Raw genomic sequence first — 18,553 nt, forward strand, 5'->3', positions numbered from 1 at the left:
AAGGTGTGAATTCTCACTAACGGCAGATGAGGAAATAAGATGAGAGTATAACAGCAGCAGCGAGTAGGTTTGTTAAATGGGAGAAAAGCTCCCAGTGGGACACTGCCAAGGGAGACCTGCATGGTAAGACTAGGCGCTGTCTGGATAATTTAGACATATTGAAGTACATCCTGCCTTGGTGCAGGGCAAGGACTAGCTACCCTAGTAGAGCACCTGACCCAATGCACAGGACACAAGGGTAGATTAAATATCATACCATGCTAACAGTCCCTTCTTCTTGGACAGAGAGGAGAAGGCTGAAGTGGGATGATCCCCAAGCCTGGTGGATTTTCCCTGTGTTCCTTGGAGCCTGCACTCTTCCTGCCCCTCCTTTTTCAGATGCATTTGATTAATGCATATACATTCCTGTTTCCCACATGAATGGGTTTCAGAGTGTGTCAGCTGTGTGAGGAAAAATTGATAGAGCAGGCTGCAAAGCAGCTGGAATCTCTCCTAGCAGATCTGGAGTTGTTAATTATAGGAGACTAGCTAAATCATGGCTGAGCCATTAGCCCAAGAAATGCTTTCGAACCCTTTCCCCTTTCTCATTCTTTTCTGTTCAGGTTCTTATATTTGTGACCATTACCATGGTATGATCCTAAGAGTCAAAAGTACATCTGCCTTATTTACTTGTACGCGCACATGCATCACATGTGGTTAAACCTCTCCTCCTTGCCCCCCCACCTCCCATCCAGTAAATTGTGCCCTTTCTGGCTCCTGCCTTCTCCCCCAAGCTGGACTAACCTGGGCTAGGCCTGTCTTCTAGCAAAGGCCAGGCGCAGCACTTGTGCCCATCCATCTGTGCCTCTGAAGGTGCAGAGTGGCGGTTCAGTACTCTTGCCTCAGCCATTGCAATCCTAGCATTTCAGGTTGTATCTGAGCTAGCAATGATTGAGCACTTTTTTTTTCTCTTTCCTCTCCAGTGATCAAATCTTAGCAGGACTTATCAGCTGCATTGCTCAGAGAGCCCGTCTTCCTGTCCTTTGCTTAATAGAGTGATCTCCGAGTCAGGGTTCAGTCCCAAGCGATTCAACACCCGTTCTCGGGGTAGGGATAACATTCCCAGAATGTCTTCTCTTCTCTGCATGGATCTATCCCAAGTGGAAAGGGGGCTAAAGGATAAGAGGAATTTGTTTACTCACTAGTTCATCCCCATCCTACTTCTCAGCCTGGGACTCACAAGACCTGGGTTGCTTCCCTGCTCTGCCACGGATTTCTTGTGTTATATTGGGCAAGTCACTTAGCCTTTCTAGGCCTGTGATCCCCACATGTAAAATAAACTGGGATAATAGTGTTTCCCCACCTTGCAGGGGTGCTGGGAGGAAAAATACATTAAAGATTGTGAGGTGCTCAGACAGTACGGTGGTGGGGACCACATAAGTTCCTAAGATAGAGCTGGTATGTGGTATCTCTAGGGTTTGTTGCCTTTGCTATTGAAAGGTTGACACGTTCTCTCCAGCCTTCTTGGAGTTGCAGGGAGGAGCCTGTGCAGAGAGAAGGTCTGTGCTATCATCACTAACTGGATTCAGTGCCTGGAATGGAGGAGGCCCCTGCCTTCTGCCAAGGCTCCTCAGGGACTTGGCAGCCAGAGACAGAGAGAGGGCACCAGGTCTCCAATTAAGGGAGAGTCCTTTGATTTCCACTGCTGTTACATGGAGAGGCAGACTCAGGGACTGAGGAGAACCCCTCACCCATGTTTGGGCTCAGCTTTAAAGCTGCTAGACACATAAAATCTGCAGGAGCCTTTGATAATTCTGAGACAAGAAAGTGACATAGAAAAGCCTTTGAGCTGCTGGCTCAGCTTCTGCTCAGAGATACTTGCACAAGAGAAACTGATGCACATCACTAAGAGGGGAAAGAGACAGAGGATCTGAAATCTGGCAGCAGGCGATTGTCTGAAGGGGCTTAGCTCACAGGAAGAGGAAGCACTTTTGCTTCCCAAAGTCCCTGTCACAGGCAACTTAGACAGGAGGAAAAGGGCCTGGGACACTTCTAGCCACTGCCTCAAACTCTGCTCAGGGTAGGGCAGGTAGAGACAGATAAATTACATCTTCCTTGTTTCTGGTTCACCACATGGCATTCGCCAGAAGACTCCAGTTCTACTACTCTGCCTTCTTCACCTGTAGGGCGTGCTCCTGCTGCACATGCCTACCAGGTATGCTAACTACACTGTATGCACAATTGTCATAAATAGCCCCTGATGGAGACTAGAATGTGCGTGCAGAAAGAGAGCCCACCTCTCATCCTGGGATGAAAAACTAAGGAGAAATGACCATGAGTATCATCAACAGAACCCTGGGCACTGGAGGAGAGAGAATGACAAATTGATAGGTCGTCGCTCAGGGTGCCTGACATCCTGAATACCATCCCCTGATACCGTTGGGGGACGGAAAGCATCACTAATACGATTCCTAACTTCTGTAGGGGAGTGCTTTGATCATCCAAAAAGGAGAAGAGCATGCCTTAGTGCCACTGGGAGGCCTCCGTGGCACAGGTGAGCATGCACTGGTGTGGTGTGAACAATGCACACAGTGCTCTATGAGTAGTACCCACGGTGGTTTGGCACAGGGGAGTGTGTCTGGCTGTGAGCAGTACCCAGAGTGGCTCTGTGGCACAGGGGAGTGTGTCTGGCTGGGAATGGTACCCGGGCGGCTCTGGCACAGGGAGCGTGTCTAGCTATGAACGGTGCCCAGAATGGCTCTGTGGCGCAGGGCAGCGTGACTAGCTGGGAGTGGTGCCCAGGTGGCTCTGTAGCACAGGGCAGCTTGGCTGGCTGGGAGTGGTGCCCAGGTGGCTCTGTGGCCCGGGGCAGTGTGGCTGGCTGGGAGCGGTGCCCAGAGTGGCTCTGTGGCCCGGGGCAGTGTGGCTGGCTGGGAGCGGTGCCCAGAGTGGCTCTGTGGCCCAGGGCAGCGTGGCTGGCTGGCTGGCTGGCTGGGAGTGGTGCCCAGAGTGGCTCTGTGGCCTGAGGCCGCGTGGCTGGCTGGCTGGGAGCGATGCCCAGAGTGGCACTGTGGCCCAGGGCAGCGTGGCTGGCTGGCTGGGAGTGGTGCCCAGAGTGGCTCTGTGGCCCAGGGCAGTGTGGCTGGCTGGCTGGGAGTGGTGCCCAGAGTGGCTCTGTGGCCTGAGGCCGCGTGGCTGGCTGGCTGGGAGCGATGCCCAGAGTGGCACTGTGGCCCAGGGTAGCGTGGCTGGCTGGCTGGGAGCGGTATCCAGCATGGCGGGCTGGGAGCGGTGCCCAGAGTGGCTCTGTGGCCCAGGGCAGCGTGGCTGGCTGGCTGGGAGCGGTGCCCAGAGTGGCTCTGTGGCCCGGGGCAGCGTGGCTGGCTGGCTGGGAGCGGTGCCCAGAGTGGCTCTGTGGCCCGGGGCAGCGTGGCTGGCTGGCTGGCTGGGAGCGGTGCCCAGAGTGGCTCTGTGGCCCGGGGCAGCGTGGCTGGCTGGCTGGGAGCGGTGCCCAGAGTGGCCCAGGGCAGCGTGGCTGGCTGGCTGGGAGCGGTGCCCAGAATGGCAATCTGGTTGCCTCTAGTGCCTTGGTTGATTTCAAAATTTGTCCCTTGAAAAATTTGCCTATTTTAGGTGAAGAGATGACATACCTGAGCTTTGAAGGGTGTGTATCAGAAAGGGCTTGGAGGCCAGGGAGTAGCTTGTCTCTTCAGCACGCCCTAGAGGCTCCCTCAGTTAGAATGGGACAATGATGCAAACGGTTTGCAGAAAGGCTATTATTTTACTGTGCCTTTAAAAGTCCTTGGACAGTAGAACTCCCCGAAACCCATCAGAACATTAGGAGGTTCAAAGTCCCACATTGCTGAGACCTCAGGGGATTTAGACCCTCCCGCACACAAGAAAAACACTTACTGGGTTACACACCAAACCCCACTCTCCAGCTTAGCCCCTGCCTCCTCGTTGAAAAATCCAAGTCTTGGAATGACAGGCAGTGCCCAGCTGGGCAGGACCTTGCACTGGTACTGGGGGCTTCTGGATTAGTTGGGCCCAAACAGATCTTTGCCATCTGTGACTCCACATTTCCTCCAGGTTTCCCTGGCAAGGAGTTGTCTGCCTGTTGATCTTGTCCAGTAGCTGTAAGGGCCGTTTAAAGCTTCACAAGAGACACTTGGCATTTCAAGTAATAAGAGGCAAGATGAGGATAAATCACCTAATGCCTGGAGTGCAGCTGTCCCCAGGGAGCCAATCACAGGCACAGGAGCACTGGCTTCCCAGCCTCATGAAGAGGTGAGCTCTTCACAGTGCCTCCACTTCAGCCTGCACGTGCATCCGGCAGGAGGGACTTGCTAATAGGAAGCCTGGCCTCTTGAGTGCCCACTCCCCCCTCGTGTCAGCTGGGTTCCCTCATCAGAGAGGTGAATTAGTAAGTCCTGGCTGGACTTACTTACTGGAGCTGCCTGAGTGCAGGGAACCCCCTCCCCACAGCACCATGCTGGGTAAACCTTTCTCCTGTTCCCAAGCCAAAGGGGAGCCAATGAGCTTCACCCCACACTGAAAAGGCAGCCGAGGTGCCTGAACAATTCAGGGGATGGAAAAGGGCAGCCGAGCTAGAGTGTGTTGAAACAGGCCAATCTCCTCTCCCCCCTCAAAGGCTAAAGTGCCAGTGACCTTCCTTCAGCCAGGTGGCAGTGTAGAAGGGGGAGCCCTTTGCTCTCAGACAAGCTGAGGCAGCAGCATAGGGCCTCTTTCTCTCTCTGAGGAGTGGCATCTTCCCCTTGATAATAGTAGGGGCCACCTCTCTCCCAGGGCCGGCTCCAGGGGTTTTGCCGCCCCAAGCTGCCCCCCCCACCAAATAAAAGCCCCGATCGCGATCTGTGGCAATTCAGCGGGAGGTCCTTCGCTCCCAGCAGGAGTGAGGGACTCTACGCCGAATTGCCGCCAAATACCTGAAAGTGCCGCCCCGCTCCAGAGTTGCCGCCCCAAGCACCTGCTTGATAAGCTGGTGCCTGGAACCGGCTCTGCTCTCTCCATCCAAAGAGGCAGGGGTGCTAGCCGGGGGCTACCAGGTCTTAGCAGCCGCTTGATGGGCCAGGCCTGGTTATTTTCTTCACAACCACAAAGGCTACTAGAAACTTCCTTTTTTGAATGAAAACTGAAAGCCTGACGTCGTCACGTGACTCCAGGAGCTGGGAGTCTGTTCCTTCATCCATCTCTGCCTTCAGCTGAGGCAGGCTGTGGGTGGTTCTCTACACAACCTGTCAACACCACCACTCCTTCAGCCTGCCAGAGGGGCGCACCAGACAACAATGCAGTGCATTTCCCTCTCGCAGGGAGCGGGAGGGTGTGTTACAGAGAGGTCCAGGGCTGAGTGTGCTGACTGCAGGCTTCCCAGGCAATGAGGGAAGAAGAATAGTCCCAAATTTAAATTCTGCTCCCCATCCCTTAGTTGGGCTCCTGCCTCTTCTCTTCCCCCACTGCATCCCCTGTTTCCTTCTGCCATCTACCACCCCAGAATCACCAGGAGAGGGATGGCCGGGGCCTGACCTTTCTGTTTCAGGAGAATATCACAACAAACAGTGGGTTTCCAGAAGGAGCCTACTATAGTGCTGTATGGTGCGAGGAGCATAGCTTCCTCATACAGAAAGGGTCAGGCTCCAAGGTAGACATTTGTTGGTACCAGGGAAAGGAGGAACTGAAAGGAGTGTCTGGTTTGCGCAGACCACAGTTGCTGCAGGATTGCTATTTCTAATGAGAATGTCTGTCTACAGCTTTCAGTGTCTCGCCGGGTGACCTTGGAGCCCTTCCACAGAATCAGGCTGGTTTGCGCTGCTCCCCTCTTACCAAAGATGACTGGCTTGTAGTTCCATATCTGCTCAGGCTTGTGTGTGCCTCGAGGGGAACATTTATCTCCTGGCGTCTGGGGGAGAGGTGATTGAACACCAGGCTTTGCATCCAAGCAGGGAGGCACTACCAGCCCCTGCAGCCCTCTCTGCTTCTCTAACCTTTGTGAGATGTAAGTGCAAAGAAAAGCAAAGAACAGCAAATCTGGGGGATTTTGCTGGGCAGGCCCATTGCAGCCCCTCTGACCTGCTTCTGTCACGCTCCTCAGACATACAGAGGCAGCTCCCTTTGGAGACTTTGGCAGTGATTATAGGGATTTGAGTCTCAGCAGGGCCGGCAGAGGAGGAAGAAAATGTTCTTTGCCTTAATCCCTGCCTCTATCCTGCCTGCGTTGCCCTGAGAAGCTGCTGTTTAACCAAAGTCAAACAATATAAATGGCTCAGCCCTAGGTGCTTACATTGGGGCTGCTCAGATCTTTTCAGCTCATCTCTGCTTTCTGCTTCTTTGGGCTGCCAGTCACTATGGGGACACACTTGCCAACAGAACCCAAAAAGAGCCAGCTGGAGACTGGCTTCTACCTTCCCCATGTTTGGGGATTGGGGAGGGGCAGGAAAAAGGCATTGGAGAGTGTGTTGTATTGAAAATTGTGTTAACATTACTAGCTAGCACTTGAAATGTAGGAAGCTTCCTGGTCCTGCTTGCAGGCTAAGGGGCTCTGCAGGGAAGTGTGCGATCTGAACTGGGTCTTGTGGAGTGAGTCTGCAGAAAGACAGCTTAGAGTAAGGTGGAGTGGGTGGTGCCACTTGGTTTTTCAGGAGCAGCCTGCTTTGTCTCTCTCTGTTTTGGAGTTCTTGCATGTTATCGTTCTGAAGTCTAAGATATAAAGTAGTGTTACATTGCAAGCTTCCAGCAAGAGTATTTTATGGCTTTATCTACTCTATCTGTATGCTCTGAACACATCAGAGAGATCTGGGGATTTCCTCCCCAGGAAAGGCTTTGGGAAGACCTTCCAGTTGGTGCATTTCAAATGCAAATTTTCTCCCCAAAAGGATCTCGTATAAGGCAGCAGTAAAATCATCCCAGCAGGGAAGGCGTGAGCCTTTGGGGGTATATCTACACTGCAATGAAATACCTGCAGCCGGCCCACGTCAGCTGACTCAGGCTTGAGGGGCTCACAGTGTGGGGCTATTTAATTGCAGTTTAGCTGTTTGGGCTCACTCTGGAGCCTGGACTCTGGGACTCCATGAGTAGGGAGGGTCCCAGAGCCCAGGTTGAACATCTACACTGCAATTAAACAGCCCCATAGCCTGAGCCTCGTGAGCCCGAGTCAGCTGACATGGGCCAGTTGCGAGTGTTTAATTGCAGTGTAGACATTCCCTGAGAAGCAGGAAGATGCCACTCTGATTTCACCTTCTTTTAACTGCTGCTAGAGAAAAGGCCTCAGAGATGCTTTATGGCCAAGTTAGTGCCCACAGACAAAGGGAAAATGGAATCAATAAAACAGAAAGGTCCAAGTTGGAGTGAACTGTCTCAGCCTCCAGCCTGTGGCCAGATAATCTTGAACCTTCACTTCAGAGGACAGCCTGGGATGAGCTGGGATCAATTCCAATCTGCTTGAGACTTCAGCCAGACCACCTTGGACTCTGATCTTGTCAGGTCTCATCAGATAAACCAGTTTGGATGGAAGGAGCTCCCAGTTTCCTGCAGGAAGTGCTATTGGTGAGTCAGTAGGTGATGCTCTTCCCTTTGGATCAATATCAAATCCATACCACAGTGTGGTACGATAGGGCACTGGTCTGCTGGAAGTGAAGAAAACTGAGGCCCTGACCATTTGTATCCATGAAAGTTCTTACAGTCCTTTGTGTGAAGCAGGGGTTGGATTGAACATTCCCTTTAATGTATGCAGCCATGTTGATCCCAGTGTATTAGAGACAAGATGGGTGAGGTAGTATCTTTTATTGGACCAATGTCTGTTGGTTAGAAAGGGGGAAATGGAATCAATAAAATAGAAAGGTCCAAGTTCTCTCTCACCAACAGAAGCTGGTCCAATAAAAGATATTACCTCACCCACCATTCCCTTTAATGGCAGATGAAGTGCACAGTAAGAGAGAGAGTGAGATTTTAGGTACATTCTGGCTCTGTGAGTGAGTGATTTCCTGACAGGAGAGAAATGAGTGGGCACAGGATACTGTGTCCTAGTCTAATGTATTGACAAGTGCATATACTCTTTGGTGGGGATATTAGATGGTAAAAGGAAATTGCAGTTTGTAACTGATGTACCATAGCCCCTTTCAGAACTGCAACAAAACACCCCTGGATTCCAGTTCCAGCCACACTATTGCTCTGTCTGCAGCTTCTCCACAGTCATAGCGTCTGCTTCCTGCTATATGTCTGTCTCAACTCCCCCATGCCCAAACGCATTAAAACCCTTTGTTAAGGCATGTGCCTGGGCTCAAGTCACTATGCCCAGCTGCATATCAGTCAGTGTCACCCAGCCAAGTCAGTGCAAGCCTGTCTGGGCGTGTTGGCTTGACAAAAGGGAGACATTTGCACCTTGTACCTTTTGAGATGAGGTTTGGTAGACACTATATTAGATGGTAGCCCTTGTGTCATTACCACTGGGCCATCAAGACAGCCTGTTAGTGCATTGGGGAGGCCTGGAATGACATGGTGGGTGAGGTAATATATTTTATAAGGGGGTTTCTCATTGCTGACCTGTTTCAATGAAATCATTATATCCATATCTTCACCACTTTTATTCCCTGCAGTTTAGTAGAGGGGAGGAGAAGGGCGGGCAGGGGAAGTGTCCGGACAACATATCTGAAGTGGCAAGAGTTAAAAAGGACCCAGGAGAGGTGAATCCAGCTCTCTCTGAAGCTCTCAAGGTGCCTATCCCCTACTGATTTCAGTAGGAGTTATATACCTAAATACCTTTGAGGATCTGGGCCTATGGTCTTGTCTGCACAGGGAGAGTTTACCCAGTGTTTAAGCTGGTTCTAACACCCATTCAGATGAGGCAGGGTTAGCACCAGTGGGAGCTGCAGTGACACACGACTGCTGCAGCTGGAAGTTGTCATCAGCTCTCACGTGCTGAAGGGCTTTTCTAGGTCAGAGGGAAGAACCATCATGTGCCCATGGAGAAGAGGTGCGTGGCAGCGTGCTGGCTTACAAAGACTTAACTTTCTGCATCCTCTGCAGGTGAAGGGGGCTGAGCTAATTCAGCAGGGCTAAGGATCAGTCAGTGCTTAGAGTCAAACTCTAACGGCAGCTCTGTGGGCACTTCTAGAACTGGAGTTCCTAGCAAGACAAGGTATTGTGCCTAGGCCTCGTCCTTTTCTGGGGGCTCTAAACCTTTAGGAGAAAACATGCTGGGGAGCTGGACTTGAGATAGGCTGTGTCAGCAGCTTCAAGGGACTCCAAGCTGGGAAGAGAGCAGAGTAAGAAGGACTAGGCTAGGTAGAGGGGAGGGGGCAAAAGGTGCTTTACAGTTTGACTAAACAGCCCTTCCCCCGGCTGAGCTTTGTGAGGTTCTGGTTGTTCCAGCCACCCAAGCTCCTGAATAGACAGGAGCAGGGCCGACAGTGCCGCCTAATCGTCTCCTAGCACTGGCAGCCGTAAAGGCTTTCAGAAGAAATGATGTTTGTTCTGACATTTAGAATAGATTAAAAATCAGTACAGGCTTTTCTGGGACATTTCAGAAGGTGAAGCTATTGATTTAAAAACTCAGCATGAGTTTTGTGAGGCAAACTCTCCTCAGTTTCTTCCCATGAACACTAGCTCCAAACATCTCCTTGCCTGGCAGGAAGATGTTAATCCCTGCGTTGTTCTGTGGCCAGCGTTCAGTAGCTCTAAAATTGAAGCTGTGGACTGGTGACAAAACGCTATGGCTGGGAGGTGTGAGGTGAGCGCTTAACAGCTGCTTCCAAAACTTTCTAATAGGTGAATACGAACAACTTATGCCAGGGGCATTTCTCAATGTGCTGGTGGCAGGAAACAGCATCTGCAGCCCCCACCAATCAGAAAGCCAAGACTCTTGACTCAATAAAAAAAATACATATGGTGTTCTCATCATTTGCCTTCAGGTGTGAATCCTCTCAAACCTACCGCCGTCACCTTTCTCAGCTGTCCTGTGGCTTGCCTCTGTGGTGATGCCAAACTCCAACCCCCGTGGAACATCTGAATCCTAGTGATGAGGGTCTTAGATGTACCTACCATTCCACTGAGGCACCGAATGCTCATGATAATTAACCATAATAATTTCTGGTCCCGATCTCAGTCCCACAGGGGACACTGAAGGTTGAAAAGTTCTTGTCTCCTACTTTGTGGCCACTTCTCCACCTATCTGCACCTCTGTTTTGCATTTTAGCCACAGCGTTGGAGAGCTGGATTAGATTTTCCACCTACAATGAGCTGGTGGGTTTAGAGCTCCACCTAATTAGCTGTGACAAATATTTAGTTCCCTCCTTTAGAAAACCCCCACCACTTCCACTGCCTCTATAAGGGGATGGGTTTTTGCTGCTCTGCCATGCCCCAAAGAGTGTGCCCAGCCAGGCCATGGAGGCCAAAGTTGAGGAAATCATTAGTTCAGTCTGTTGGATATTTATATTGCACCCATTGTGGTGACATCACAGAGTAGCCATCGTGGGAATGAAATGCCCCCTGAGCATTGACTCCTGAAGACTGGCCTCTATGTATGTGCTGGTGGAGCATGAATGCCGAGGGCATGTTACAGAGCTAGGCAGGTACTAGCTCTGCCAAGGGGAGAACATCCTGACGGGAGGGTCTTCTCTATCAGAACACTCTGTCCTCCCTTGCAAGTCTCCCCACAGTGCCTTCCCAATCACAGCCCATCCAGGGGAACATAGGCATGGGAACTAGGGGTGCAGGGGGTGCTGCAGACCCCCCAGGCTTCTGGCTGCCAGTTCCATCCCGGGGACTCCACTGCCAGCCCGGGGTCCTGGTTGCTACCTCACGGCCTGGGATTCTGTTGCTGGCCCCGTGCCCAGGGCTCTGCTGCTGCCGGTACTGCCCTGGGGATCCACTGTTGGCCCGGTGTCCCAGCTGCCATCCCCTCACCTGGGGTCCTCGCTGCTGCCCCTTGCCCGGCTCTGCTGCCACCCAGCACCCAGAGTCTGCTGCCGCCCCACACCCAGGGCTTTGCTCCTGGCCTCAGCTTGGGGGAGGGGGATGGATGAGGTAAGGGGGCTGGCTTTCACTATTCCATTGCCACTGCAGAGGAAGGCAGTGGAAGAGCCTGTGGGACCCCCTCACTATGGGAGAAAAGAGCCCATGGAACACGGTATTAAAGCAGAAGCTCTTGTAGCTGTGCTCAGCCCGCCAACTTTTTCCACATATCAGCAGAAGTGAAATGAAATTGTGTCTGCTGCTGGCTATGGAGAACTTGTATCTCTCAGCCTGTAATCAGGGAAGATATGGCATTTCTTATCTGTTATATAAAATGGTGCTGCGCTTCAATCCATCCAATTATTTTTTCCAATAAGTGTAAGTGAAGGGGGAGGGGAAGCTGACAGAGCGAGGCCAGGAGAACTTATTAGACTCAGCACTGAGCTGGCAGCACAGGGACAAGCCACTCCTGGCCAGGCAGCTGCCTTTGCTCTGTACACAGCAGCCTATTCAATGATAACAGAACCAACCCCGGGGGGGGGGGGTGGCATCACAGAATGGATGAGTCACGTGGAGACTCCTAGTCAGCAAGGGGGTGAAGGGTTGACAAGGTCAATGGAGTGAGTCTCTGTAAAGACCCCCTTCTGCACGCCCCCCCCCCATAGTGGGACAGTCAATGTGCCCCACCCAAACACTTCCCATAAGAAAAATAGTGTCCAGGGAAACACATGGGGATGTTTCCCTCCTGTGCTCCCACTGTCCAGGGCTACCACGTGGGGACAATGAAGTCTATGTGTAAGGGGATTGCTGACTCCTTACTGAAACTTGGTGGGATTTTTTGGTTGGCCATCTCCCGGTACCAAAAGGAAGGGATGATGAGAAATAAGGACCCTGAGACTGACAGTTCCCTGGGCCAATGGGGAGAGGTCAGTGCTTCAGGTCAGCTTGATTGACAGTGCAGGCAGGCCAATGAGGGAGTTGGGAGGCTGGGGTCTCATCCTCAGTGTGAGCTGGGCCAGAACCGAGCTAAGGAGCCTGAGCAGAGTTGCGCCAGCCAGAGCCAGAGAGAACCAGCGAAGCAGCCCGAGTTGAGCAGAGCTGCAGCAGCCAGGGCCAATGGAGCAGTCCAGGGAGTTGTGCTGGAGGCAGAGCAGCAGCGCTGGAGCAGGAGCAGTCTGGAGCTAAGTGCAGTGAGCAGCTGGGGAGAGTGAGGGGGACCCTGGTCAAAGGGCCCAGTGCAGGGAGATGCCCCCAGCCAAGAGGTCTTGTAGGCTGGACTTGGAGGGGGATTGTAACCCTGATGGGAGGGCCAATGCTGGGAAGAAGGCTCCTGCCACCTAGAGCCTGAAGGTGTGTGGCCATTGCTAGAGCAAGTGTCTGACCCGCTGCATCCCTGCAGCACCACCAGGGCCTAGGACGGAGGCCTGGGATGTGTGAGGGACAGACTGTGAACTTCCCTTACGTTCCTGCAATGACTGGTCGGGTTTCCCTGTGCCCCCAGGGCGGGGTTACATGTTTTCTTTTAACCTTTCCCATTTTTTCCTTTTTTTTTTAAATTGATTGCTGTTTCATAGAATCATGGAATATTAGGGATGGAAGAGACCTCAGGAGGTCATCTAGTCCAATCCCCTGCTCAAAGCAGGACCATCTCCAACAAAGCACCATCAACATTTTGTCAAGCTGGACCTTAAAAACAGGGACAAGCCACTCCTGGCCAGGCAGCTGCCTTTGCTCTGTACACAGCAGCCTATTCGATGATAACAGAACCAACCTGGGGGTGGGAGGGCATCACAGAATGGAGCTCTCCTGGATAAGGAGTCACGTGGAGACTCCTAGTCAGCAAGGGGGTGAAGGGTTGACAAGGTGAAGGGTTGACAAGGGTTGACAAGGTCTCTAAGGATGGAGATTCTACCACCTCCCTAGGTAACCCATTCCAGTGCTTCACCACCCTCCTAGTGAAATAGTTTTTCCTAATATCCAACCTAGACCTTCCCACTGCAACTTGAGACCATTGCTTCTTGTTCTGTCATCTGCAACCACTGAGAACAGCCTAGCTCCATCCTCTTTGGAACCCCACTTCAGGCAGTTGAAGGCTGCTATCAAATCCCCCTCACTCTTCTCTTCTGCAGACTAAATAACTCCAGTTCCCTCAGCCTCTCCTCGTAAGTCATGTGCCCCAGCCCCCTATTCATTTTCGTTGCCCTCCTCTGGACTCTCTCTAATTTGTCCACATCCCTTCTGTAGTGGGGGGACCAAAACTGGACGCAGTACTCCAGGTGTGGCCTCACCAATGTCAAAGAGAGGGGAATAATGACTTCCCTCGATCTGCTGGCAATGCTCCTACTAATACAGCCCAATATGCTGTTGGCCTTTTTTGGCAACAAGGGCACACTGCTGACTCATATCCAGCTTCTCGTCTTCTGTAATCCCCAGGTCCTTTTCTGCATTAGCCAGTCGGTCCCCAGCCTATAGCAGTGCATGGGATTCTTCCTTCCTAAGTGGAGGACTCTACACTTGTCCTTGTTGAACTTCATCAGATTTATTTTGGCCCAATCCTCCAATTTGTCTAGGTCACTCTAGGCCAAATAAATTGTATTTGCTTGGAACTATATTCACTGATCAGTGGGTCAGGGAAGGGTCCAGAGCGGAGAGAGCACCCGGCATTGGGACACTCTAGCTGCTGTCCTAAATGATCATGACAAAACTGGGTGTCAAGCCCTCCAGGAATCCTGGGCCCACCCTTTTCGGGTTCTGAGGACTCTGTCACACAGGCGAGTGGAAGGGGAGCCCTCGAGGTCAGTCAGGCCACTGGGTAAAGGGAGTGGGAGTGAGGACTCAGGTCCTTTTGCTAGCCAATTCCACCAGGGTAGTGTATAAGCCAGGAAAGTTCCCCACAATAGTGGGACCATTCCCCCGCTTACATATGGCCAGGCATTGCCCGATTTGTTGGATGGGACTCTGCACCAGTTTAGCACTGTGGAGTTGCTCTCTGGGGTTCCATCAATGGTACAAGGGCTGCTGTGAAGGAATTCTAGCAGCAGCCTGCAGCTCAGCAGTCTCCTGAGCTGCCTGCCAGCATAGGCTTTCACCACAAGAGCTAGCAGCACTGGCACACACCGGTGCAGCGGCATTCATGGAGAGGGGAGGAAGAGTTTGGGATTCACTGAAGGGTTATATCAAGGCCAGCAGAACTATTCCTGAGAGTTAGCCATCTACGAAAGCCAGAGTGTTTGCACCAGCCCCAGAGCTTGGGGCCACCTGCTGTGAAGAACTCCACTGACTTCACTGGAAAACCCAGCATAGTACAAGATAGCAAAAGCCAAACAGTGGGAACAGCCTGCTGCCCCATGATCAGGATCCAGCCCAGTCAAACAGAGCCCCTGAAAGAACTTTAGCTGTCTGGGCCACTCCAATCTAGATGACTCCCCATGCCCAGCAAGATCTACCCCTCTTCATTGTTCCCTACATCTCCTGTAAGTCACACTTATATCTGAGGGAGGAGCAGAGAAGATGGACTGTCAGCAGACAGCATTGGCTGTTGTGTTGGTCACCTCAGTACTACAGTGATGTGGGCACAGAACAAATAGAAGGGAAACTTAGGCAGAGGTAGGGGAGGAAAAAATACGGGACTGGAAGAGAGAGTGGGACACGGAGGGATCAAGCAAAAAAGAGAACAGAACAGTCAGCAAGTGATGTGGAGATGGAGAGAACATGTCAAAGATGGGAGGAGAGAGAAGAATACGATACACGAAAAAATCCCCATTTTCGATTAGTGACTGTAATTCATTCTGCTCCTTTCTTTACTTGCCCTTCCTTGGTAGATTCCTGTATCTCCATACATTTGAGGAATGGAGGGGAGAGGATGACTGTTTTGAGCACTTACCCCAGGTTATATTAATATTGGTGTCTACTCTTGATTTGGGTGGTAACTAATTAGGCTAAGTGACAGAAAACTAGGTAAACTTCACCATAGAACCCCTTTCCCCGTGCCCATGCTCCAGTTCTCTTGCTACAGGATCCCTAGAAACCCCAGCACACAGACTTGGCCAGTGAAAAAGTGTTCAAATGCTAAGTATCAGAGGGGTAGCCCCACGGCCCCGCTCTCCCAGCTGGAGCTCCAGCCGGAGCACGGCAGCCCCGCAACCCCGGCTGGAATTCCGGCTGGAGCGCGGCAGCCCTGCGGCCCCACTCTCCCAGCTGGAATCCGAAGTGCTGCCGAAGACTGGGAGCGCCGCCCGGTGAGTACAAGCCTCCCCCTCCCCCCAGGAATCGGGCCCACACTTGCTAAAGCCGGCCCTGGCTCTGTGAGAGGCCGGTGCTATCCCTGCTGCTCATCTCCCAGTTCTGAATTCCAGCAGCGTTCATCCTCTCTCAACCTCATTCAAATACACAGCAGCAAAGCTAAAGATAGAATTGGGGACAGCGCTATTAGTCACCAGAGACTTCAGAGCTCATTAGTGTTCAAAGCAGCCCAAATCAGGCCCCGTTTCCTTTTCCCTCACACCTTATTGCTAACCCTCTGCACTATTCACCCTGACCCCGAGTCACCGGGGTGCTGACTCTGTACTGTGACAGAACATTCCTGGAAGAAAGAACAGCAGGGATTCGACTAGCTTTTCTGTTCTTTCATGTTCCTCATTATTTGTGTAACTCTGGCAACATGGAATCATCAAGTGATGGGGGTAGGAGAGCCATTTCCACAAATCCCTCTGCATCACTGAAATGAATTTGTCAATCTTATCTTCTACACTGCATCCTGGGCTCCCTCCTTGTTACTCATCCTCCTGCTCCTGCCAGGTGGCCTGGCTTCTTAGTTTCACCTTTTAGACTATAAGCCCTTTGGAGCAGTGACTGTCTCCTTTTGTATCATGTACAGTGTCCAGCATGTTGTTGGCACTTACCCAATAATAATTCTTCTCTGTTTCTTACAGGAGCCATGAAACTGCCCAAAAGGAGATCAAAATCCAGCCATCCCAGAGCCCTTTGTCTTCCTGGTAGTGAGAGCAAGCTGCAGAAATGCCTGTCCCTTTGTCCAGGTCAGGAAGATATTCATGGACTCCCAAACGGTGCTGTGACATAGTAGTCTGAGCACTGGGCTGGGAGCTAGGAACTACTGAGTGCTAACACCAGCTCTGACACTGATTTCTCTATAGCAAGTTTCTTCTGTTAAAGTTCAAATATTAACACCTGATGTCAAAAAAGGAAGTACAAATGGAACAGCGGAAAGTCCCTCTCACTAGCACTGTAACCAGCTATCAGACATAAGATTATCTGTCTGTGTAGCCCATCACCAGGGTATCTGAGCACCTTCCATGAAAAGTAAACACCGAAGTTCCATGTATAATGTAAAAAAGGCTAAGAATACAGAAAAGCAATCAGTGGCATCACAGCAAAACAGTTATTCCACTATTAAATTTTTCAACCCCTCACTGCTTGTTAAAATAGTGCCAATTAAAAAACTCTAAGTCAAAAGAACTTAATGTAATTTAAAGATTAACATTCATAGATTCACCAGTTAATTTGAAAATAGTCTTCAGCGAAGAATTCACCAGCTTCTCAGTTTTACCAATGGAAAAATAAAAGCCTGTTAATCCAGGTCATAACATTAAAAATGCTACTCTTTATTATTTAATTGGTAGAGAGTGGTATGTGATTTTTCTCTCATTCTTTAAACTCTTGACTTCAGGACTGAAAACTGGAACCATTTCTCTCTGATTGATGCTAGCTGAAGTAGCACTGGGGAAAGCCAACACCTTTCCTCCGTGAAATAAAGTATCAGCCTATAAATCCCGATCCTGAACCACTGGATTCAGTGGGAGCATTGCCACTGACTTTAATGGGAGAAGGATCAAGCTCTTGGCAAGCAAGTGTTTAATATCTGATCTTGGTCAGAGGCAACAATAAAGAGCACAAGAAGAGCACTCTGAAATGTAGTACTGTTCCGTACTCTGTAAGGGTGTCTACCCTGCCATTGGACCCAGAGATAGCCAACAAGGAGGAGTACATAAACATTTCTATATATGTGATTCTGATTGCTCATCTGTTTCCAAAATGTATTTTTGAATAAGGGTTAAATTAATTAAAAGTGGGTTTATTTTAGACTCTTCTGACTGAACAACAGGGAAATTAACAAAACCGAAGTGTAAATATCAGACTGAGTTCCCAGTGACCTCTCAGCTCTTCACTAATGACAGGCTTTGGATTTGAATGGGGGTTACCATATTAGATTAGCTGGTTTCTTTTTCCATTAAAGTGGCAGGATTTTGCTGACCCCCAGCCTGCTTACAGAAGCACTCAGAGAGTCAAGCTTTCTCTCTGGTCTGACTAATGCTGCTGACACTGACTCAAAGGGAACACCAAGCTGAACAAAATCTCATTTTTGAGAATCGACAGTTCATGATTTCTGTGATGAAATTTCATCTGAGGGGTTGATACAGATGGACAGTCATACATTATCCAGGGTCCCTTTAATGCCTCTGGGCACTTCACCAAGAGGCCTGGTGGGGAAGAAAGTTTTTTGAGAGGAGAGAGTGAAATGCTAAGAATTGTGGCCTTTAATGCCTGGCCATGGTAGCTATTGAGTCACTAGATGGACTTGAGCAGTTCCCCTCCCCCTCGCTTATTTCCTTGTAACATATTGTTAGAGTGAACAACAGAGCTATTTAATACCAAAGCACCCTCAGCCAGATCTAATGATGGAAATGTTCATAGGATGCCAAGGGAAAATATCCTCTATGTGTTGGGTTAAATTCCAGTGCAAACCCTTTGTAGAATAATAAATCCCTAGCAAAACAACAGTAAGCAGGCTTGTCCCACAGAAGATGGACCTGAAGGGAGGAGGACTGACCATCACTGAAAGGAGATTATCATCAGTGATCTCTATTCAAGGATGATCTCTACCACAGATTTACATATGGGTCCTGAGCCTGAGATGACTCAGAAGTCCAATCCTGGAACCACCAAAGCCTCCATGTGATTTCTTTTAAGATGAGGAAGCTGGTGTGCCTACAGTGACCACATGATCATGACAGGCTGGAGGTTTGGGGCCCAGTGGCAGAGTAAGTCTGAGACAACTGAAGAGCTCCAACTTGCTGCAGCCTTCATCCACTTTCACAGCCATTGAGATCCAAAGACCCTCTTTCCACCTGATCCACCGCTGGGGACTTGATCTAAAGGAGAGAATCCCCAACAAGATACAAGAAAGGTTTTTTTTAAAAGATTTTATGTATTGATATAATTTACGTGTGAAGGTCCCTCCTACCTGACATCTTAAACAATTGCTTTCTGAAACAGCCCTTTCTAGAGCACAGAAAGGGAGTGGCTATTCTAAATCCTATTCTTAGTCTATTAGTCCTAAATGACTTACATCCAAGAATTGGTTCAAGAAGTAACTTTAGCTGAGTCACTAAGTAACAGTAACCACAATTCAATGACATTCAGTGTCCTCGGGAGAGGGATTGTGCCAAAAACTGTGGCACTAAATTTTAGAAAGGGAGATTTAAAAAAGAAAATGAGGAAGCTAGTCAAAGAGACACTCACGTTAAAAGTGAGGAAATTAAAATCCTTAGATTCTGCATGAAGGTTACTTAATCAACCATAACAGCATAGG

Source organism: Mauremys mutica, chromosome 4 (assembly GCF_020497125.1).
Source record: "Mauremys mutica isolate MM-2020 ecotype Southern chromosome 4, ASM2049712v1, whole genome shotgun sequence".
NCBI lineage: Eukaryota > Metazoa > Chordata > Testudines > Geoemydidae > Mauremys > Mauremys mutica.